The sequence below is a fragment of the Pristiophorus japonicus genome, chromosome 11 (assembly GCF_044704955.1).
Source record: "Pristiophorus japonicus isolate sPriJap1 chromosome 11, sPriJap1.hap1, whole genome shotgun sequence".
NCBI lineage: Eukaryota > Metazoa > Chordata > Chondrichthyes > Pristiophoridae > Pristiophorus > Pristiophorus japonicus.
Window position 1 is genome coordinate 77,443,083 of NC_091987.1, and position 24,025 is coordinate 77,467,107.

At 46.1% G+C, this 24,025-nt stretch overlaps 1 protein-coding gene across 9 annotated transcripts in view; it reads right to left on the minus strand.

Annotated features, from left to right (window-relative positions):
- The window catches only part of pou2f1b (POU class 2 homeobox 1b), a 186,258-nt gene that overhangs the window by 122,767 nt on the left and 39,466 nt on the right, over positions 1–24,025 (minus strand). Inside the window, exon 2 of one of the 9 annotated variants that reach the window (XM_070893578.1) lies at positions 12,838–12,885. The exons of 6 other annotated variants lie outside the window; for them this stretch is intronic. The gene's annotated coding sequence lies outside the window, so the exon portion shown is untranslated. Of the gene's footprint in view, positions 1–11,899; positions 11,921–12,837; positions 12,886–24,025 lie in introns of those variants that run through there. 2 more of the 9 variants (XM_070893582.1, XM_070893581.1) reach the window with 2 other exon arrangements.

A 24,025-nucleotide genomic window follows, 5' to 3' on the forward strand; every position in this document is an offset into this window, starting at 1 on the left:
GGTGGAGGAAGGAGGAGGAGGGATGTGGAGGAAGGAGGAGGAGGGATGTGGAGGAAGGAGGAGGAGGGATGTGGAGGAAGGAGGAGGAGGGAGGGGAGGAGAGGAGGAGGAGGGAGGGAGAGGAGAGAGGAGGGAGGGAAGGAGAAAGGAGAGAGGGAGGGAGGGAGAAAGGAGAGAGGGAGGGAAGGAGAGGAGAGAGAGAGGAGGGAGGGAAGGAGAGGAGAGAGAGGAGGGAGGGAAGGAGAGAGGAGAGAGGAGGGAGAGAGGAGAGAGGGAGGGAAGGAGAGAGGAGAGAGGAGGGAGGGAGGGAAGGAGAGAGGAGAGAGGTGCGAGGTGGGAGGGAGGGAAGGAGAGAGGTGGGAGGTGGGAGGGAGGGAAGGAGAGAGGAGGGAGGGAAGGAGAGAGGAGGGAGGAAGGAGGGAGGGAAGGAGAGAGGAGAGAGGAGGGAGGGAGGGAGGGAAGGAGAGGAGGGAGGGAGGGAGGGAGGGAGGGAGAGAGGAGAGAGGAGGGAGGGAGGAAAGGAGGAGGGAGGGAGGGAAGGAGAGAGGAGAGTGGAGGGAGGGAGGGAAGGAGAGAAGAGGGAGGGAAGGAGAGAGGAGAGGAGGGAGGGAGGGGAGGAGGAGGGAGGGAAGGAGAGAGGAGAGAGGAGGGAGGGAGGGAAGGAGAGGAGGGAGGGAGGAGAGAGGAGAGAGGAGGGAGGGAGGAAAGAGGAGGGAGGGAGGGAGGGAAGGAGAGAGGAGAGTGGAGGGAGGGAGGGAAGGAGAGAAGAGGGAGGGAGAAGGAGAGGGAGGAGGGAGGGAGGGGAGGAGGAGGGAGGGAAGGAGAGAGGAGAGAGGAGGGAGGAGGGAGGGAGGGAAGGAGAGAGGAGGGAGGGAAGGAGAGAGGAGGGAGGAAGGAGGGAGGGAAGGAGAGAGGAGAGAGGAGGGAGGGAGGGAGGGAAGGAGAGGAGGGAGGGAGGGAGGGAGGGAGAGAGGAGAGAGGAGGGAGGGAGGAAAGGAGGAGGGAGGGAGGGAAGGAGAGAGGAGAGTGGAGGGAGGGAGGGAAGGAGAGAAGAGGGAGGGAGGAGAGAGGAGAGGAGGGAGGGAGGGGAGGAGGAGGGAGGGAAGGAGAGAGGAGAGAGGAGGGAGGGAGGGAAGGAGAGGAGGGAGGGAGGGAGAGAGGAGAGAGGAGGGAGGGAGGAAAGGAGGAGGGAGGGAGGGAGGGAAGGAGAGAGGAGAGTGGAGGGAGGGAGGGAAGGAGAGAAGAGGGAGGGAAGGAGAGAGGAGAGGAGGGAGGGAGGGAGGGGAGGAGGAGGGAGGGAAGGAGAGAGGAGAGAGGAGGGAGGAGGGAGGGAGGGAAGGAGAGAGGAGGGAGGAGGGAGAGGAGGGAGGGAAGGAAGGAGAGAAGGAGAGAGGAGAGAGGGAGGGAGGGGAGGAGAGAGGAGAGGGGGAGGGAGGGAAGGAGAGAGGAGAGAGGGGGGAGAGAGGGAAGGAGAGAGGAGAGAGGGAGGGAGAGAGGGAAGGAGAGAGGGAGAGAGGGAAGGAGAGAGGAGGAGAGGGAAGGGAGGGAAGGAGAGGAGGGAGGGAGGGAAGGAGAGGAGGGAAGGAGAGGAGAGGGAGGGAAGGAGAGAGGAGGGAGGGAAGGAGATAGGGGAGGGGAGGGAGAGGGGGAGGGGAGGGAGGAGAGGGGAGGAGAGGGGAGGAGAGGGGAGGAGAGGGGAGGAGAGGGGAGGAGAGGGGGAGGAGAGGGGAGGAGAGGGGAGGAGAGGGGAGGAGGGGAGGAGAGGGGAGGAGAGGGGAGGAGAGGGGAGGAGAGGGGAGGAGAGGGGAGGAGAGGGGAGGAGAGGGAGGAGAGGGGGAGGAGAGGGGAGGAGAGGGGAGGAGAGGGGAGGAGAGGGGGAGAGGGGAGGAGAGGGGAGGAGAGGGGAGGAGAGGGGAGGAGAGGGGAGGAGAGGGGAGGAGAGGGGAGGAGAGGGGAGGAGAGGGGGAGAAGGAGGCTGAACAGCCGGTCCCAAGACTTCGGGCTCGATTTACAGGTAGGTGGCGTCGGGTCTCGGGTCCAGGGTGTGGGGGAGGGGGGAAAAAGAGATTCGTGGAGGTCGGGTCGGGGTCACGGAGGTCAGGGGGAGAGAGTTGCGGAGGTCGGGTCGATGGGGGGTCGCGAAGGTCGGGTCACCTGGGGGGGGGGGGGGGTCCAGTCCGGTCCGGGGAGCGGGAGTCAAGTCGGGTCGGGTCGGGTGGGAAGTGAGCCTTATCCACACAGCCGCAGTGAGGCCATTCGGCCAGGGCTAGGGCCTGCGTGCTTCAGGCCACTCCCACAGTTTTGGCTGCCTGGAGCAACTGCACATGCGCGCATGTGCAGAGGTCCCGCCACTGTTTTCAGCGCAGGGACCTGGCTCCGCCCACCACAGCTCATGCTGCGCCGCGCCCAGCTCCAGATGACCTGCAGGGAGCCGGAGAATAGGTGAGTTTTTTTTAGGCGCACTTTGTGGCGCGAAAAACGGGCATCCAGGTCCGGGCTGCGCCGTTTTAGGCGCGGCCCGAATCCTGGGCCCATTGGCTCCAAGTTTCCACATGATTTGCTCCTGATTTTTAGGAGCAACTGGTGCAGAACGGAGTATCTTAGAAATTGGAATTCTCGTAATTTAGTTTGCTCCAGTTCTAGTCAGTTAGAACAGTTTCACTTTGGAACAGAATTTTCTTTTCAAAAGGGGGCGTGTCCGGCCACTTACGCCTGATTTCAAAGTTACGTGAGTGAAAACTTACTCCAAACTAACTTAGAATGGAGTAAGTGAAGATTTTTGTACGCTCGAAAAAACCTTGTCTACACTTTAGAAAATCAGGCGTAGGTTACAAATCAGGCGTCGGGAATGGTGGTGGGGGTTTAAAGGGAAGTTTACAAACATTAAACACTTCAGTTTTACAAATAAAGAGCCATCATCAATAATAAATACATCAATAAATCAATTAATCAACCAATAAATCAATCAAAAAAAATTAAAAAGAAATATATATTTTTTTAAATCAATAAATAAAACATTTTCTACTTACCGACTGCAGCACCGGGAGCCCTCCAACAGCGTGTCTCTGTTAGTGTCTCCATCTCTCTGTCTGTCTGTCTGTGTGTCTCTCATTTTCTGGGAGGGGGAAGGAGATTGGGGGGGGGTGGAAGGAGATTGGGGGGGGGGGGGGGTGGAAGGAGATTGGGGGGGGGGTGGAAGGAGATTGGGGGGGGGTGGAAGGAGATTGGGGGGGGGTGGAAGGAGATTGGGGGGGGGAGTGGAAGGAGATTGGGGGGGGGTGGAAGGAGATTGGGGGGGGGGTGGAAGGAGATTGGGGGGGGTGGAAGGAGATTGGGGGGGGTGGAAGGAGATTGGGGGGGGGTGGAAGGAGATTGGGGGGGGTGGAAGGAGATTGGGGGGGGGGTGGAAGGAGATTGGGGGGGGTGGAAGGAGATTGGGGGGGGGGGTGGAAGGAGATTGGGGGGGGGGTGGAAGGAGATTGGGGGGGGGTGGAAGGAGATTGGGGGGGGGTGGAAGGAGATTGGGGGGGGGGTGGAAGGAGATTGGGGGGGGGGGGTGGAAGGAGATTGGGGGGGGGTGGAAGGAGATTGGGGGGGGTGGAAGGAGATTGGGGGGGGGGGGGTGGAAGGAGATTGGGGGGGGTGGAAGGAGATTGGGGGGGGGTGGAAGGAGATTGGGGGGGGGTGGAAGGAGATTGGGGGGGGGTGGAAGGAGATTGGGGGGGGTGGAAGGAGATTGGGGGGGGTGGAAGGAGATTGGGGGGGGGGGGTGGAAGGAGATTGGGGGGGGGGGGGTGGAAGGAGATTGGGGGGGGGGGGGGTGGAAGGAGATTGGGGGGGGGGGGTGGAAGGAGATTGGGGGGGGGTGGAAGGAGATTGGGGGGGGGTGGAAGGAGATTGGGGGGGGGTGGAAGGAGATTGGGGGGGGGTGGAAGGAGATTGGGGGGGGTGGAAGGAGATTGGGGGGGGTGGAAGGAGATTGGGGGGGGTGGAAGGAGATTGGGGGGGGTGGAAGGAGATTGGGGGGGGTGGAAGGAGATTGGGGGGGGTGGAAGGAGATTGGGGGGGGGTGGAAGGAGATTGGGGGGGGGTGGAAGGAGATTGGGGGGGGGTGGAAGGAGATTGGGGGGGGGTGGAAGGAGATTGGGGGGGGGTGGAAGGAGATTGGGGGGGGGTGGAAGGAGATTGGGGGGTGGAAGGAGATTGGGGGGTGGAAGGAGATTGGGGGGGTGGAAGGAGATTGGGGGGTGGAAGGAGATTGGGGGGGTGGAAGGAGATTGGGGGGGGGATGGAGATTGGGGGGGGGGATGGAGATTGGGGGGGGGGATGGAGATTGGGGGGGGGGGGATGGAGATTGGGGGGGGGGGGATGGAGATTGGGGGGGGGGGATGGAGATTGGGGGGGGGGGATGGAGATTGGGGGGGGGGATGGAGATTGGGGGGGGGGGGATGGAGATTGGGGGGGGGGGGATGGAGATTGGGGGGGGGGGGATGGAGATTGGGGGGGGGGGGGATGGAGATTGGGGGGGGGGGATGGAGATTGAGGGGGGGGGATGGAGATTGGGGGGGGGGGGGGATGGAGATTGGGGGGGGGGGATGGAGATTGGGGGGGGGGGGATGGAGATTGGGGGGGGGGGATGGAGATTGGGGGGGGGATGGAGATTGGGGGGGGGATGGAGATTGGGGGGGGGGATGGAGATTGGGGGGGGGGATGAGATTGGGGGGAGGGATGGAGATTGGGGGAGGATGGAGATTGGGGGAGGGATGGAGATTGGGGGGAGGGATGGAGATTGGGGGGAGGGATGGAGATTGGGGGGAGGGATGGAGATTGGGGGGAGGGATGGAGATTGGGGGGAGGGATGGAGATTGGGGGGAGGGATGGAGATTGGGGGGAGGGATGGAGATTGGGGGGAGGGATGGAGATTGGGGGGAGGGATGGAGATTGGGGGGAGGGATGGAGATTGGGGGGAGGGATGGAGATTGGGGGGGGGGGGATGGAGATTGGGGGGGGGGGATGGAGATTGGGGGGGGGGATGGAGATTGGGGGGGGGATGGAGATTGGGGGGGGGATGGAGATTGGGGGGGGGGGATGGAGATTGGGGGGGGGGATGGAGATTGGGGGGGGGATGGAGATTGGGGGGGGGAGATGGAGATTGGGGAAGGTGATTGGGGGAGGGAGGCTGAATGGGCCGGGCCCGAGACATCGGGCAGGGCCCGTCCCCAGCACCAGATTTACAGGTAGGTGGCGTTGGGTCGGGTCGGGGGGGAGGGAGAGGGAGGTCAGGTCGGGGGGAGGGAGGTCAGGTCGGATCCAGTTTGGGGGGGCGGTGGGGGGAAGCGGGTGTCAGGTCGGGTCCGGTCCGGAGGCGGGAAGCGGGAGTCGGGTCGGGAGGAAGCAGGAGCTGGCCGTGGGAGGAGCCTTATTCACGCAGCCCCAGTGAGGCCATTCGGCCAGGGCTAGGGACTGCGTGCTTCGGTCCCTCCTACAATTTTGGGCGCCTGGAGCTACTGCACTTGCGTGCCCACTGTAGCGCGCATGTGCAGAGGTCCCGGCACTGTTTTCGGCGCAGGGACCTGGCTCAGCCCCCTACAGCTCCTGCTGCGCTGCGCCGAGGGCCAAAGGACCTGCAGGGAGGTGGAGAATCTGGAGGGTTTTTTTAGGCACACTTTGTGGCGCGAAAAACGGGCGTCCTGGTCGGGACTGCGCCGTTCTAGGCGTGGCTCGAAACTTGGGCCCAATGTTTCAATGTATTGGTACCAATATACCAAATATGCATAGTGACAACATTCGGCATCTGGTCTCAGCATCACAAACTCCAAGGTCAGATACAACATTAACTAGATCAGAGTAAAACAGGTTCTATTCTGGTCCAACAGACTTGATGCCAACTTGTAAAAACTTCCCACTTACTGCACTGTGAATTTTTCCACTGTTTGCACCAGCCATTCTTGTGACTTCTCAGTGTGAGGCTACCAGTTTAGCACAGAATTTAAACTAGGTTCACCACCCAAAATGATTTAATGAAAAGGCATATTCGCAGCAGAGAACAGGGTCCCAAGATTCAAAATGCAAGTATGCAAATGTTCACATCACCCAGTCCTTGCAGTCGGACTCCAAAGTCTACAACCAAAGTATTGCAATGTACAACAACAAATCTAATTTAGCCCATTATAAAATGAAATTAATCTGCAAACCCAGCGTTGGAAAGATCAGACTTGATTATTTTAATATAGTACTGCATGAATTAAACTTTCAATGCAGAACTGCAAAATTTTACTTTAGTCAACAATGTGGATTCCTGAAACTTTCTGTTGGACTTTAACAATTTCTAACCTTTGTACATTTCTGGTCACCAAAAGCTCAATCCGATTAAAAAACAATGGCATCAAAGGATTTTGTCAATGGAAAGAATGATGTTTAAATGGCAGTGATGTGTATGATTTATTTATAACAAGCTAGATTTATAATGTACAAGACCATGAGGTTATTTATACCATACTGCATCACTTAAAGAACCAGAAGCATAATAGAGCCCAAGAAGCCTTCATTAGTTCCCCCTTCTAAAAGTTTCAGGTAGCATTTATATGCAGCAGCTATGACTAAACAAGGAACTTGTTTGCATTGTGGAACAAGTTTGAATTCTAGACACAGAACTATACAGATCACTTCTTCCAACCACCGCCCAACAAAATATAAAGATTGCAACGTTTACAAACAATATAACAATGGGCTGCTACTTTTACATCAAGTGTACACACCTACTATCCAACCAACACACAGTCTGGTTATTAGTTGAAAACATTCAAATTTACTGCTTCAAATGGAAAAGGAAGTACTTGACCTATTGTACTGAATGTGATTTTGTACACTGATGGTGGTGAAGGGCAGAAAATGGAGAGCAAGGTTGATTAAAAGATGGGACGCGACTGCGATGGCTGCCAACGAACCAGAAGCAGTCTGCGCATGTACGCTGCTAGTTCATCACGGGAGCGGTTTGTTAAATTTTTTTTTTAAAAAGCTAGGAAGGGAGCGGGCTGGTGAAAACACCAGGAAAATGTAAAAAAAAGTCTAAAGGGAGGTGGTTTGTTGAGAAAGTCGGAAAATATTTTTAAAGCCATGAAGAATGGGTTGGTCGGAAAGCTGGGAAAATTTTTAAAAGCCGGGAAGGGAGCAGGCTGGTCAGAAAGCCCTGAAGGGAGTGGGCTGGTGATAAAACCGTGATTCCAGAGCACTTCTCAGATCCTCCATCTATTGTGGTGAATGTTATTTTTTAAATTTGGGACAGTTATGCACAGAATGCTTCTGCGCAGCTCCAGTTCGTTGGCAGGAATCACTCCGTTAAAAGACAGCCACATGTGGATAATTGGAAATCAGATGTGGCCAATAGCATTTCTGCGTAGTTAACAAAAAATAAATAGACACCTTGGGCATGTGATCTCAATTCTCATTCGCATTGTGTATGCATGTGTTCTTTGAAGTGTGCAAATGTTAACTTAGTTCCTTGGTTTCTGAGTGGTGGCAGATGTGAAGTGTACCTGTATTTGTGGCTTTTTCAACTAAAATTAGTGTATATGGCTAATACGGTGCTGTGGCTGCCAAAACTATTAGTTAACACTACTCTAAAGCTAGAGAGCGAAATTGCTCTGCAATCTTGAAATTAATGCTTGGGTCTTAATTTACAATGTTTATACAGACTCAAAGATCACTCAGTTTAATTGGTATTTGGTTAGGGAATGGCTGAGAATGTGCTGGTCATTTTCAGTTTGCAGCCGAGAAGAATATAGCATCTTAAGATTGTTTTGCTTTAGGTAAAAAAGTGCAGCCAGACACGGAACCTTCCCGGTGACACACTGCTTGCAATATAAAAATAGCAGATCTCACACGAGTGAGAATATGGGGTGTAGGGTTTAACAGGGATACTTATTTACAGTGACTGAATAAATTCAGCTTTTATTACATGGTATTCTGGAATTTTTAATTGGTGCATTGGGATCAGATTCCACGACTTGTTGATTATTTTGTGAAATGTGCAAAGAAGTGGCTTTTATTTTATATACTCCATACATACGTATTTAAATTTTATCATTTGCCATCTTTAAAGCACAGCAATATGGTATGCAAATTGAACCAGTTGTATACAGGTATTTGGTATTTAGCAGTACTGAGGAGGAGTATGTGGGGTCTAGCTGCAATTGGATGTGGTTATGGGCTCTGGCGCCATTACAGAAAGAGTCTTGGAGTTTGGCAGCATGGAGGGGTCCTTTGTTCTTCCAACATTTTGAAGGGGCATCTTCAGGTTTGGTGGAACTGTGAGGGAGGACTGGAGAGTTGGCAGAATTGTGGGGGTGAAGTGAGGTCACACACACACACCACTAATTAGAATGTTAGCCGTTAATAACTAATTAACAAACAGCTGATAATCTGTGCTTATGTAGCTGATGAGCTTTCAGAAAGACACCGTCTTTGTCTCTTGATGTGCTTCAGGTTTGTAGAACATATAATTGACCAACAGCAGGTATGTAATCAGTAGTCATACTTGAAATCCATTTTTAAAAAACACACACAGGCAGACAGCCTCTAAAACAAAACGCAATACAAACTTTATCGAAAGCTTTTGAAATCTTTCCTCTAACTTGTCTTCAAATAATTGAGAAATATCTAATGGTGTCATTGGACTGAAGCAAAGCATTGCATCAGTGGAGATAACTGAATGTTCCGATGCATCCTAGAAATTTGTGCACATGTGCTTAGACTACAGTCTTAAGCTAACAGCTGTTGGCAAAATATGAAATCCGCTTTTGGAGAGGTTGAGACCTTCAAGTAAAAACTCTATGAAAGATATTAAACAACAGAACAATTTGGTGGGTAAATTCAAATAATGTAATTGTGAAACACATAACTGGAGGATTTTATTTTGTTTAAAACTTTACTTTGGATATTAAAAATTTCAGTTACAAATTAAACAGCAATTTAAAAAAAAGAGTCCTCACTGGTCATTCAGGATTAGTCTCATCAAATGGTCCTGTCCCCACCAAATCTCTGTAACCTCCTCCAGCCCTACAATTCTCCAAGAACTCAGTTCTTCTAAATCTCTAGCCTTTTGTGCCTCCCCCACTTTCTTTACCCACCAATGAAAGTGTTCCTTCAACAATCTAGGCCCCAAGTTTTGCAATTCCCTCCATAAGCTTCTCTGCCTCTCCATCCTCCTTTAAGACGTTCATTAAAACCTACCTCTTTGACCAAGCTTTTAGTGACTATCTCCTCCTTTGACTCTATGAAGTTTTGAGAGATTACACGACTGTCTCGGAATCGAGGAAGATTTGCTTCCACTCTCAGCATGAGTTCTTAGGTGGTTATACAGTCCAATACGAGAACCACAGTTTCTGTCACAGGTGGGACACAGTGGTTGAAGGGAAAGGTGGGCAGGGAGCCTGGATTGCCGCACTCTCCTTCCGCTTGATTTCTGCATGCTCTCGGCGATGATACTCGAGGAGCTCAGCGGCCTCCCAGATGCACTTCCTCCACTTAGGACGGTCTTTTGCCAAGGACTCCCAAGTGCCAGTGGTGATATCGCACTTTATCAGGGAGGCTTTGAGGGTGTCCTTGTAATGTTTCCACTGCCCACCTTTGGCTCGTTTGCCGTGGATGAGTTCAGAGTAGAGCACTTACTTTGGGAGTCTCGTGTCTGACATGCGAACTATGTGGCCTACCCAGCGGAGCTGATCAAGTGTGATCAGTGCTTCAATGCTGGGGATGTTGGCCTGGACGAGGACGCTAATGTTGGTGTGTCTGTCCTCTCAGGGGATTTGAAGGATCTTGCGGAGACATCGTTGGTGGTATTTCTCCAGCGACTTGGTGTCTACTGTACATGGTCCACATCTCTGAGCCACACAGGAGGGTGGGTATTACTACGGCCCTGTAGACCATGAGCTTGGTGACAGTTTTGAGGGCCTGGTCTTCAAACACTCTTTCTCAGACAGCCGAAAGCTGCACTGGCGCACTGGTAGAGGTGTTGGATCTCGCGTCAATGGCTGCTCTTGTTGATAGGAGACTCCCGAGATAAGGGAAGTGGTCCACGTTGTCCAGGGCCGCGTCGTGGATCTTGATGTCTGGGGGGGGGGGGGGGCAGTGCTGTGCGGCGAGGACAGGCTGGTGGAGGACCTTTGTCTTACTGATGTTTAGCGTAAGGCCCATGCTTTCATACGCCTCAGTTAAAATATGCAGGCACACTAAATGATGTAACTCAAAGTTTTATAAAGCTTTTATCTAATCTCAGGGTTGAGCAACCAAGATGTTTCATCATTTGAGACACATTAGAAATCTTGGTAGACAATGCAGCTTTAGAATTTATGTAGCAACTCAAGACCGAGAATAGTTTAAAAAAATAAATTAAAGACTTGCTTTTATATAGTGCCTTTCATGACTTCAGGATATCCCATGGCACTTTATAGCTGATGAACTACTTTTGCAGTGTAGTCACTGTTGTAGGTTAAGATAAAGCCTCAAAGAGATCAACCTTACAATGCATATAGATGTAGGAACCCACAGTTGAATTGATAAAACAAATGAGCTGAAGATATCCCAAAAAACTGGTTTAATGGAGTGTAGGAAGAGGCCAGCCTATGCATATCAAAAATATGTTTAAATAGGCATGTGTCATGTCCTGCCATTAGGCAAGACCTAGTAACTTCACTCGAGTGTTGTACAGCTCAAAATGTTTTCTCCAGGCACAAATGGACATTTGAAAACTTCACACCAATCCACTTCACCAAAATCCTGATATAAAAAACCCTCCTGTGCACGATGTAGAAATTTGTACACTTGGCATTACGCTTCATTGGAATCCAAACAAAGATTGGGGTCCTTCTGATATTTCCACCCAGTGACAACCATTCCAGAAAATGTACATGGTAACAAGGAAAATGATGATCTCAGATCTGTACGAGTCGTTTTACAAAATTATTAAAGGAGTGAACAGCAATTATAAACACAAGTCACCTGGACTGTCTCTCCGAAAAAAACTGAAAACGAAATTCTACTAGTTTACACATGAAATTTTAACAATATACCAATTTCCTAATTCAAACTACAGGCCAATAGCTATTCCAGTTTCAACTCTAGTTCACTACAGTGTCTACATAATTCAGCTCAATTATCAGAACCAACATTAATACAACCTCATAAAATTTCCAAAGATCTTATTTTAGAAAATAAAAATCACACCACATTTTTTCTGGTAGCGCCTTGTTAAACAGTAACTTGTTAAAAATCACTTGCAGCAACACAATTAAAAAAGAGAAGTTTTCCAAGATGAACTGTAAGTTTAAAAATTTTTGTCACTTATAGTCCAAAACAACTCAGCTGACTTTCTTTTTAGAAATAGCCAGTACAAACTTTACACTTATATTAGAGGCAGAAAGTTTCCTTTGATAATGTAAACATACCACAAGGAGAGGAGTGCATTTTTGAAAATACTTGGGTGTAAAAGCAGCCTGCGATAGAATGGGGAACAAGAATATTTTCTATGCATCATCACAAAATTTGTTATAACTATAGAGAATTGAATAGGCTTTTTTAATGTTTCAAAATCAAATTTTCCAACAAGTCATAGTTGTTTGCTCCAGGGACAAGCAACAAATAGATCCCAGCAGGTTTCCTCAATCTCAAGAAGGAATATGTGGTTATATAATACTGTACAAAACATAGTTAATCGAAATTACAATAAACATGCACATGGCTAACAATGAATTTGTTTCCTTGGTCTAATAATCACAACAAATAGATTATTGCAAAAACTCGATGATAACTGGATAATTCTTCCCAGTACATTATCAATCCCCAGTATGCACACATTCATCCAATTACCATATATTATTTGACTAAACAGTGAAGTACCCACCTACAGCAAATTCACTGCCCTCCAACATGGCAACTTCAGCTTGTTCACAGTAGTGGGGGACGGGGGGGGGGGGGGGGAGGAGGGTTTAAACAGGTGGAAAAATACTCTTTCCAACCTTTGCCAAGATTTAAACCATCTTAACAACAGCAAAAAAAAACAAGCAGCTTCAGCTGTTGCAGAGTGCCTTGGTGCTTCCTGGCTTGACTGGTTTCTCACTGTCAAGGCAACTGAACCGTTAAAGTTCCCCCTTTTTTGTCATGAAATGGAAACAAAGATTGCAGCTGGCAGTTTCCATAATTAAATTTAATCAGCATACGCCCGATTAGTGCCTTATGCAAATCTCTGCTCTATTAACAAGCTGGCAATGCCTTTGATGTCTGAGCAAAACTCATTTTAGAGCACATTTAAGTTTACTGCATAATTAGGACAGCCACATAAATATTTATCAGTACATTTGCATATCAATTGCTTCGTGCAAAAACTCGGCTTTACGTGACAGTTGAATTAAATTTAAATATGACATACTCAAGCCAAGAGCCACACTGAGATTTTTATTTTCTCCAATTAACATTCTTCAAAAAAAACTAGCACTTCTGCAGTAGCAGAACTTTTCAACAGTATCAGGTTAACACCCCAATGTGTACAATAAGGGAAACAATTGAAAAACCTAGTTAATTTTGCCTTTTGTAAAATACTCCAGCCAACACCTTCAGAGATTGAGTTTCTCATGCTGAGAGATATTGTCTACATCTGGGTTACGATGCTCTGCACTAGAAAACGTGTACATGCTAGCCGTAGCTGGGCAAATTTGACTGTACACACAGAAGTTGCAATTGTGCATACATATGGTATTAGAACCAGCATTTTATATGGTATAGTTAATACAGAGGCACATACATATTTAAATTCCTCTAAATCAGTTTTATTGTGAAACCTACCTTCAATGCTCGTTTACTTCAGGACTAATTAGGATTGCTGAGATTACTCTGAAAGTAGAGAAATCCAGAAAATGTTATTTCACCAACACTAAAGTCAATTATCGTGGAAAAGGCATTTGCAGTGGGAGGTATCAATATTCAGCTCAGGCATGCACATCTCCCCCTGCCCCCTTCCACATGCCAGAAAACAAGGCTGTAACCCACACAGCATAATCTGGCTGGCAGGAAGCACTACCTTGACATACCTCAGACTTAAAAGACTAAAATAATAGCAGCTATAAATGTGGAGAACATAAGAACATAAGAATTAGGAACAGCAGTAGGCCATCTAGCCCCTCGAGGCTGCTCCGCCATTCAAAAAGATCATGGCTAATCTGGCCGTGGACTCAGCTCCACTTACCCGCCCGCTCCCCATAACCCTTGGCTCCCCTGTATTTTGAGGCTGTCTCCCCGACCAGTGGAAACAACCTCTCTGCCTCGATCTTGTCTATCCCTTTCATTATTTTAAATGTTTCTAAAAGATCACCCCTCATCCTTCTGAACTCCAACGAGTAAAGACCCAGTCTACTCAATCTATCATCATAAGGTAACCCCCTCATATCCGGAATCAGCCTCGTGAATCGTCTCTGTACCCCCTCCAAAGCTAGTATATCCTTCCTTAAGTAAGGTGACCAAAACTGCACACAGTACTCCAGGTGCGGCCTCACAAATACCCTGTACAGTTGCAGCAGGACCTCCCTGCTTTTGTACTCCATCCCTCTCGCAATGAAGGCCAACATTCCATTCGCCTTCCTGATTACCTGCTGCACCTGCAAACTAACTTTTTGGGATTCATGCACAAGGAACTCAAAAGAGTTTCATGCACAAGGACCCCCAGGTCCCTCTGCACCGCAGCATGTTGTAATTTCTCCCCATTCAAATAATATTCCCTTTTACTGTTTTTTTCCCCCAAGGTGGATGACCTCACATTTTCCGACATTGTATTCCATCTGCCAAACCTTAGTTACCATTCGCTTAACCTATCTAAATCTCTTTGCAGCCTCTCTGTGTCCTCTACACAACCCGCTTTCCCACTAATCTTTGTGTCATCTGCAAATTTTGTTACATTACACTCTGTCCCCTCTTCCAGGTCATCTATGTATATTGTAAACAGTTGTGGTCCCAGCACCAATCCCTGTGGCACACCACTAACCACCGATTTCCAACCCGAAAAGGACCCATTTATCCCGACTCTCTGCTTTCTGTTAGCCAGCCAATTTTCGATACATGCAAATACATTTCCTCTGACTCCACGTACCTTTATCTTCTGCAGTAACCTTTTGTGTGGCACCTTATCGAATGCCTTTTGGAAATCTAAATACACCACATCCATCGGGACACCTCTATCCACCATGCTCGTTATATCCTCAAAGAATTCCAGTAAATTAGTTAAACATGATTTCCCCTTCATGAATCCATGTTGCGTCTGCTTGATTGCACTATTTCTATCTAGATGTCCCGCTATTTCTTCCTTAAATGATAGCTTCAAGCATTTTCCCCACTACAGATGTTAAACTAACCGGCCTAGAGCTACCTGCCTTTTGACTACCCCCTTTTTTAAACATTAGCTGCTTTCCAATCCGCTGGTACCTCCCCAGAGTCCAGAGAATTTTGGTAGATTATAACGAATGCATCGGTTATAACTTCCGCCATCTCTTAATACCCTGGGATGCATTTCATCAGGACCAGGGAACTTGTCTACCCCTTCCCACATTCCCGTGACCAGCAATTTTTGGCATGGTTTCTGTGTCTTCCACTGTGAAGACCGAAGCAAAATAATTGTTTAAGGTCTCAGCCATTTCCACATTTCCCATTATTAAATCCCCCTTCTCATCTTCAAAAGGACCAACATTTACTTTAGTCACTCTCTTCCGTTTTATATAATCGTCAAAAGCTTTTACTATCTGTTTTTATGTTTTGCGCAAATTGACTTTCGTAATCTATCTTTCCTTTCTTTATTGCTTTCTTAGTCATTCTTTGCTGTCGTTTAAAATTTTCCCAATCTTCTATTTTCCCACTAACCTTGGCCACCTTATACGCATTGGTTTTTAATTTGATACTCTCCTTTATTTCCTTGGTTATCCACGGCTGGTTATCCCTTCTCTTACCGCCCTTCTTTTTCCACTGGAATATATTTTTGTTGAGCACTATGAAAGAGCTCCTTAAAAGTCCTCCACTGTTCCTCAATTGTGCCACCGTTTAGTCTGTGTTCCCAGTCTACTTTAGCCAACTCTGCCCTCATCTCACTGTAGTCCCCTTTGTTTAAGCATAGTACGCTCGTTTGAGACACTACTTCCTCACCCTCAATCTGTATTACAAATTCAACCATACTGTGATCACTCATTCCGAGAGGATCTTTTACTAGGAGATCGTTTATTATTCCTGTCTCATTACACAGGACCAGATCTAAGATAGCTTGCTCCCTTGTAGGTTCTGTAACACACTGTTCTAAGAAACAATCCCGTATGCATTCTATGAATTCCTCCTCCAGGCTACCCCGTGCGATTTGATTTGACCAATCGATATGTAGGTTAAAATCCCCCATGATTACTGCCGTTCCTTTTTCACATGCCTCCATTATTCCCTTGATTATTGCCTGCCCCACCGTGAAGTTATTATTTGGGGGGCCTATAAACTACACCCACCAATGACTCGTTCCCCTTACTATCTCGAATCTCCACCCACAATGATTCAATTTTGTTCATTAGAGCCAATATCATCTCTCACAACTGCCCTGATATCATCCTTTATTAACAGAGCTATCCCACCTCCTTTCCCTTCTTGTCTATCCTTCCGAATTGTTAGATACCCCTGTATGTTTAATTCCCAGCCTTGGCCACCCTGCAACCACGTTTCTGTAATGGCCACCATATCATACCTATTTGTAATGATTTGTGGCGTCAACTCATTTACTTTATTTTGAATGCTGCATGCATTTAGGTAGTGTGTTTTAATACTGGTTTTTAAACCATGATTTTTAGTTTTGACCCCTCCTGCAGCCCCTTATATTCATACATATTGTCCCTTCCCATCATCTTGTGGTTTACACTTACCCCAGTGCTACTCTGCTTTGTTGCCTCCTGCCTTTTGCATTCTTTCTTGGGGTCCTGTTCATCTGAGCTCTCACCCACTCTAACTAGCTCAGAGCCCTCTCCTGGGTTCCAAATACTCCTCGCATTGAGCCACAGAGCTTTCAGGCTTGCCTTTTTATTACACTTTGACCCTTTATAATTTTGCTGTACAGTGGCCCTTTTTGTTTTTTGCCTTGGGTTTCTCTGCCCTCCACTTTTACTCATATCCTTTGTCTTTTGCTTCTGTCTCCATTTTGTTTCCCTCTGTCTCCCTGCATTGGTTCCCATCCCCCTGCCATATTAGTTTAATTACTCCCCAACAGCATTAGCAAACACTCCCCCTTGGTCATTGGTTCCGGTCCTGCCCAGGTGCAGACCGTCTGGTTTGTACTGGTCCCACCTCCCCCAGGAATTTGAATCCCTCCCTGCTGCACCACTGCTCAAGCCACGTATTCATCTGAGCTATCCTGCGATTCCTACTCTGACTAGCACGTGGCACTGGTAGCAATCCAGAGATTACTACTTTTGAGGTCCTACTTTTTAAATTTAGCTCCTAGCTCCTTAAATTCATCTCGTAGGACCTCATCCCGTTTTTTTTACCTGTATCGTTTTTTTACCTATATGCACCACGACAACTGGCTGTTCACCCTCCCTTTTCAGAATGTCCTGCACCCACTCCAAGATATCCTTGACCCTTGCACCAGGGAGGCAACATACCATCCTGGAGTCTCGGTTGCTGCCGCAGAAACGCCTATCTATTACCCTTACAATCGAATCCCCTATCACTATTGCTCTCCCACTCTTTTTCCTTCCCTCCTGTGCAGCAGAGCCCACCACACTGCCATGAACCTGGCTGCTGCTGCTCTCCCCTGATAAGTCATTCCCTTCAACTCCCAAAGGGCATCATTCTATAGATAAATGCCAAAATCTCTCTTATCCCCTTCCACCAAGGTAACTGAAATGAGCCAGTAGTAGATCAATTCAGAAAAAACAACCTTAATTCAACTGCTACCATTTGACAAACTTCAGTATTCACCTTTGTAGAAAGAAAACCTGAACATCTTAAGATAAATATAGAAGCAGCATCTGAATTATGACATTCTGGACCTATAGCATATTCCCCCAGACATGGCATTCTCCTTAAGAGGCTTGGAACACAATCTCCAGTTATCTTATTTCTTGACTGAAAAGTTCAGACTAAAAGTTGTATTGTTGTCCTCTTCTAGGATCTGGTGACGAGGATCTCCCTCCCCTTAAGTCCAAGGAACAAAATTTGAGCATATCTGGCACTCAATTGGCTTAGCCATTGATTGTCAGATCTGGCTGGATCACATTAAGGTTTAGCAGCCTTCACTCTGTCAAAATCATTCACTACACCAATCTCCTTGTTGCCTTCCAGATACATGCCTATCTGCCCAAAACTCTGTTGGAATTCCTCCAATCAGGTTTCTGCCATTCCCACAGCACCAAAATGGCCCTTGGCAAAGTCACAAATGATATTCTCTGCAACTGCAGAGTATTATCCCCCCCCTCAATCTCTGCAGCCACTGGCATAGTCAACCACGCCACCCTCCTCCCACACTTCTCCATGGAAATGCCTTTGTTTGGTTCCTCTCTTGCCTATTTGTACATAACCAGAGCATCTCCAGCAGTGACGTCTCTTCCTACTCCTGGAGTCTTCCAAGGACCTATACTTGGTCCCTGTCCTTTTCCTCATCTACATGCTGTCACTTGGCAACAATAATCACAGACATGGGATGGGGTCAGTTTCCACATGCACATCGACCCAGATCTAGCTCCCTAGCACCTCCCGCTGCCTCAGTTTTGTCAGACTGCTTATCCAACATCCAATCACCAAAGACATTGTGACTGTGATCGTGATGCATTATCACTCTGTCCTTTTTGAGCTCTCTGTATTGTATTACCTTTCCTCCAGCTAAACATTGGGAAGACTGAAGTCACCATCTTTGGCCTCAGGCACAAACTCCATAGCCTCGCCACCTCATCTCGGCTAACTGTCTTAGACTGAATCAAACCATTAACAATTTTAGCATCTTATTCAACCCCAAGCTGAAGTTACAATCCCATATCCTCTCTGTCATAAAGACTGCCGACTTCCATCTCCCTAGGTAGGTACGGTAGTACAGTACAGATAGTTATGTTACGGGACTAGTAATCCAAAGGCCTGGACTAATAATCCAGATAACGCTAGTTCAAACCCCAGAATAGCAGTTTAAGAATTTGAATTCAATTTTAAAAGATTCTGGAACTGAAAAGCTGGCATCAGCAAAAAGCTGTCAGATTGTCATCTGCCGCCCTTGCCCAGTCTGGCCTATCCAGTGCCACAACAATGTTGTTGACCGCCCTCTTAAGTGACCTAGCAAGCCATCCAGTTGTATCAAACAGAAGGCGGCCCACCATCAGCTTCTTGGAGCAACTAGGACTGAGCAATGATTGCCAGCCTTGCAGACAACACCCATATGCAGATTTTTTTTTAAATTATGTCTCTATCCCTACCTCCATTTACCACTGAAGCCCACACCCACCCGTTCACAACCTCCCGACTTGACTATCAAAATTCTCTCCTTGCAGTTTTACAATCCTCAACCCTCTAAACTTCAGCTTATCCAAACACTAACCCACAGCAATGCTGCTTACCCATCACCCCCATCCTCACTGACACAAATTGCATTTTAGTCCCCCAATACCAAAAATTGAAAATCTTTACCAGTGTTTAAAATCCTCTTATGATCTCACCACTATCTTTATCCAGCACTACCTTTGTAACTTTCTCCAGCGCTATAACTCCCAAACTCAGCCTCTAATGCATCCCTTCTCCCTTAGTCTCACAATTAGCAACCATGCCTTTTAGTTGCCTAATTTGCACTCTCTGGAATTTCTTAACCAAACCCCTCTGCTTCTTCACAACCGGTCTCTTCTCGTTTTCTGCCCTCACCTGGTTTGATTCTATCTAATTAGTCTTAGCCAGATCCCCTACAATGGCTTCATATCCCGCTTTTGCACCATCCCCCAAAGATCAATCCTTATAAAATCATAAAATCTTACAACACAGATGGAGGCCATTCAGCCCATCGTGTCTGTGCCGGCTCTTTGAAAGAGCGCTCCAATTAGCCCTACTGCTCCCATTTCTTCCCTGCGGTAATTTTTTCCTTTTCAAGTACATATCAAATTCCCTTTTGACAGTTACCATGGCAACAAATTTCAAATTGGCTCAGTAGTAGCAATCTCCCTTCTGAGTCAATTTGTGGGCTCAAGTCCCACTCCAAAATTTGAGCATATAATCTAGGCTGACATGTTAGTGCAGTACTGAGACATTAATCCTTGGCCCCTTCCTATTTCTCATCCACATGCAACCCCACAGCAACATTATCCGAAAACACGTCAGCTTCCACATGTATGCTGGCCACACCCAGCTCTACCTCACCACCTCTCGAAACCTCCACTGCCTCCGATTTGTCACGCTGCTTGTCTGACATCCAGTAGTAAATGAGCAGGAATTTCTACCAATTAAATATTGGAAAGTTACCAAAGCCAATGTCTTCAGTTCCTGCCACAAACTCTGTTCCCTAGCCACAGATTCCATCTCTCTCTCTGGCCACTGCCTGAGGCTAAATCAGATTTTTTGCAACCTTGGGTTCCTATCTGGGCCCACGCTGTGCTTCCAACCCCATAGCCTCTCCATCACCAAGACTGTCTACTTTCACCTCCGTAATGTTGCCCATCTTTGCACTTGTCTCAGCTCATCTGTCGCTGAAACCCTCATTCATGCCTTGGTTACCTCTAGACACGACTATTCCAAAGCTCTCCTTGCCAACCTTCCACAATGCACCTGGTGTAAACTTAAACTCATCCAAAACTCTGCTGCACATATCCCAACTTGCACCAATTCCCCTTCACCCATTATCCCTGTGCTCACTAACTTACATTGGTTCCCAGTCTGGCAATGCCTAGATTTTAAAATTCTCATCCTTTTTTTTCCAATCCCACCATGGCCTCATCCCATCCCATCTCTAACCTCTTCCAGTCCTACAACCCACCGAGATCTCGTCTTTCCTCCAATTCTGGCATCTTGCGCATCCCTGATTTTCTTCTCTCCACCACTGGCAACCGTGCCTTCAGCTGCCTAGGCCCCAACCTACCTTTGTCACCAGTCTTATCTTCTTATGTGGGGCAGTGTCAAATTTTGTTTACTAATCGCTCCTGTGAAGTGCCTTGGGATGTTTTATTATGTTCAAGGCACTATTAGAAATGCAAGTTGTTAAGGCCTGCCATAAATCGCATTTTTGACCAAGCTTGTTGTCACCTATCCCAATTATCTCCTTTAGCTCAGCATCCATTTTATCTCATGCCTCTGAAGTGCCTTGGGACACTTTGCAACGTTAAAAGCACTATATAGATGCAGGTTGCTGTTATTAGCACCTGCTCGAAACTGGACTTGTAACAATATACGAGATGGGTCTTTAAGTAATCAGAGCCTGCAGTAACCCCCTCCCCTTAATTGATGCCATTTCCCAGTTAATTGGTATTTTTGTAGCTTGTCTGCAAACCCAATTACATCAAAAACCTATACCAGTAACTGGTAATCGCCATTCATAGTAGATGACTGACATACTGCACTGCTGTTTCCAGCTGCCATTAAACCATCAGAAATAAGACAAATTCTTGGAAACTTGCCACCTTAAGGATCAAGCTATGCTGTGGGATATTAGCGCATGAACAGAGTATGAAATTCTTCCTATTGCTATTTTAGTAGCAGCATTAACCTGCATAAGTCAGTTAATGCCTCCACTACAATAGTTAAGAGATAAATTTCAGAAAATGCATGAAGCATTTTTTTTTAAAGACTCAAATTTATTTTTTTGTTTCCTTTTATTTAAAAAAATGTTTCATCTGTATCTCCCTTATAGATAAAAATAATGTCATATAACAATATTTACTTTGTGTCTGCTATACGCGATAGATTAAAACAGTGCGAATAATTACTGAAAAATCCTCAAGTAAATCTCAGAGTTTAAGGTTGCTTGTGCACATGCAAGGTTAAATGTTTCCAGATAGCATGCAAGAAAATAGGTATATTTAACAACTCTGATACCCTAATGAGAGGAGAATTTCCTGGAGCAGAAAACATATTCCATTGCAGAAGTAAAATAGCACTACTTTGTACCATAACACATGAATAACTATAATTGTACTTTTTTAAAAATAGTATTTGGCGAGCAAAACAGCTTTACAGCAGAAATTTTTCCCAAGCGTGTTTTTGTTCTTTAAACAAAACAGGTGGAGCCCCATTTAACAATCTATTCAAAGCCACCAAGTTGCCATAATTATATAGCCAGATGTCTTTGCTAAGGAGGTCATATTCACATTTGATTTGTTACAGAACATGACCGCAAAGCAAGCACCAATTATGGCATCTCGTTAACGGAAGAAACTAACCAAAAAATCCCCTTCTGCCCCAACAGGTTCAAAACTATGTGGACATTATTTTCATGTCTCTGATCTTCAGCTTCCTGTTAGTACGAAAAGCGATCAGAAATGATAGCTGATTAACATTCATCAGAATAAAAGTAACTGTTTTGTCTTAATTGAATCATGAAATAGCTACGCATTTATTCATTCTGGCAAGTTAAAATTCTTGCTGGAATTGCCCAACATCTGTTGATTTGTATATTAGCACCCACAGATGAAAAACATTCTGCAGCAAAAATGCCATTTTGTCACACTAAGTGAATATTAGGCCATTTAAATGTCTAGCATAATTTTGCAGTAGAAACAATAAGCATCACAGGGCAAATTCAGATGTTATTTCCTTCCTGGGATGAAAAACAAAAACAAAAAACTCAGGATTTAAACGGCATCACAGCCTTTTGGAACATCTGAAAGTTAATTACATCCAACATAATCCACTGCTCTGCAGCATGTATAAATATAGTTCAGCTAATAATGTACTGCCAGAGTTTATAAACTGCAAGCAAAGTGGAGAGAGGATTTATTTAAAGTTATTTAACTTATTTTGTACTCTGCTACCCCCATGGCTCCTGTCAGCAACAATTAGACAAGTTCAAAATGAATACAGCTTTTTTTTTTTAATATGTTTTACCCCAACGTGTTGCACTTTAAGTTCTTCAAGTGCTGGGCATACATTTTTTCCCCTTGTGGTATAGGTTTCCAAACTGGGAACCCAAGCTCTAAGGGGTCCATGAGGCAGATCTCAAAGAGTCTACGAAGTCATTAGATTTCAGTCCATCTTATTAGACTTCTGTATTTGTGGACTTAGCGAGTTATTTCTGGTGTTCCTTTTATACTAATAATAAAGATGTTTTCTGCAATAATAAAGCAGTTCTATCGTGGATAGGTGAAATTGACAATTCGGACAATTGATGGGAGCAGGGCCTCAATGGAGAAGTTTGAAAATCATCGGAGTTCTAAAAATTCAGGAGATTTACTTTGTTGCATTATTACCCTCCCCCAAACCCCCCAAAGGTTAACCTATTAAATATGCATCAACAACTCCAGCACACTTATTCAGTCAGTGGAGGGTTTAAAATGTTTGACAACAAAACCGATTTCAGGTTTCAGACAAAGTGATGTTATATACTAGGTAAATCTAATCAACCTATCTATATTGTTTGAAGTCTTGCATACGAATACATTCCCTATTGTCACAGTTTTCTGTGATGCTTTTATAATCAATATTTATTAATGTAATTTTCATAGACATTTATAAACAGGAATTTCTGATGTAAATATTTACCAGCTATGCTGTTGCAGGTCATCCTCACCAGCTTGTCCACTGCCTTCACCACACACTTCCCAGCACCCACGGCGCTTTAATGTCCGGCCAGGGGCTACTGCCCTTTTGCCAACACAGCCATCCCAATTTGCACACTCGGCATTTCCTGATCTTCCCCTAGCCCCCTACACGTTTTGTGCTCGTCTCCCATCTTGCAGACCACCCTTATGCCTCATTTTATCTTGGCTGGAAACTGGCACTTCAGAAAGTAAAATCAGCACGTATAATACTTTTAAAAAGCCTTCCCAGCAATGCTCTTCAAATCCCCCCTACCCCGCCCATTGCTGCTCCTGCTTTTTTCCCCTAATTTCCTTCCCAGTCTGACTCTAAACACCCGCCTTTACCCTCCCCTTCTCAAAAAATCTCAGCCCAACTATTAACACGTATCTTGTGTGTATTCCTCATTATTTGCTTTTACATTCACAAATGTGTTCCTTATTATCTTTGTTGCTGAATACTTGTTCCTTAATGTCTTTTCCCGAGGCCTATTCCCCCATTTCTTCCCTTCCAAAAAGATATTTCTCACTTTCCTTGTTCCTGAACACCCATTCCCCAAAGTTTGTTTCTCCCAGCCTATTTCCCATTGCCACCAAGGTATGTGGATGAAGCAGCCAGTCAGGTGCACAAGCATTATTCCTATTTAAAAAGGTATAAATGTTGAATTTAGCATATTATTGTAGCATAGACATTTTATAAACAGTAATCACAATCTACAATAATCTTTTCACAATATTAAAACTGATTTTAGCTTCCAGCAAAGATTTCAGCTTATATATTCGAGAGTACATAAGAGATTTCAGTTATGTATATTGTGCAATCTAGGTGACAACAGATTAATCTGATTTAAGGAACCAACAAGGATTTGTCCTAGTTTTTATAAATATGTCCAATGAAACCACTAAACAGTAAAATGCTTTTGCAAATGCCTATTGCAAATATAACTTAACAAACCATTTTAATACTTCAATCAGTCGCTCTTTAAACCTTTAGTGACTATGCAACAGCTGTTTCTAATATTATTCTGTTCCTCCTCTAGATTATCAAAATACTATCTAGATAAACTCGAATAATTGCCTAATCATAGCGTTAGAGCATTTAAAAATATAAAATTAGGTAACATTTCATACTTGAATTAGGCACTTTTTATTCAATGTGTGCAAAGAAAGTACTTTCATATAATATACTAGTATACTTGGATCGATCATGCTTTGATTGGAGACAACATTAATAATTTTGAACCAAATATATTGAACTTATTAAAATA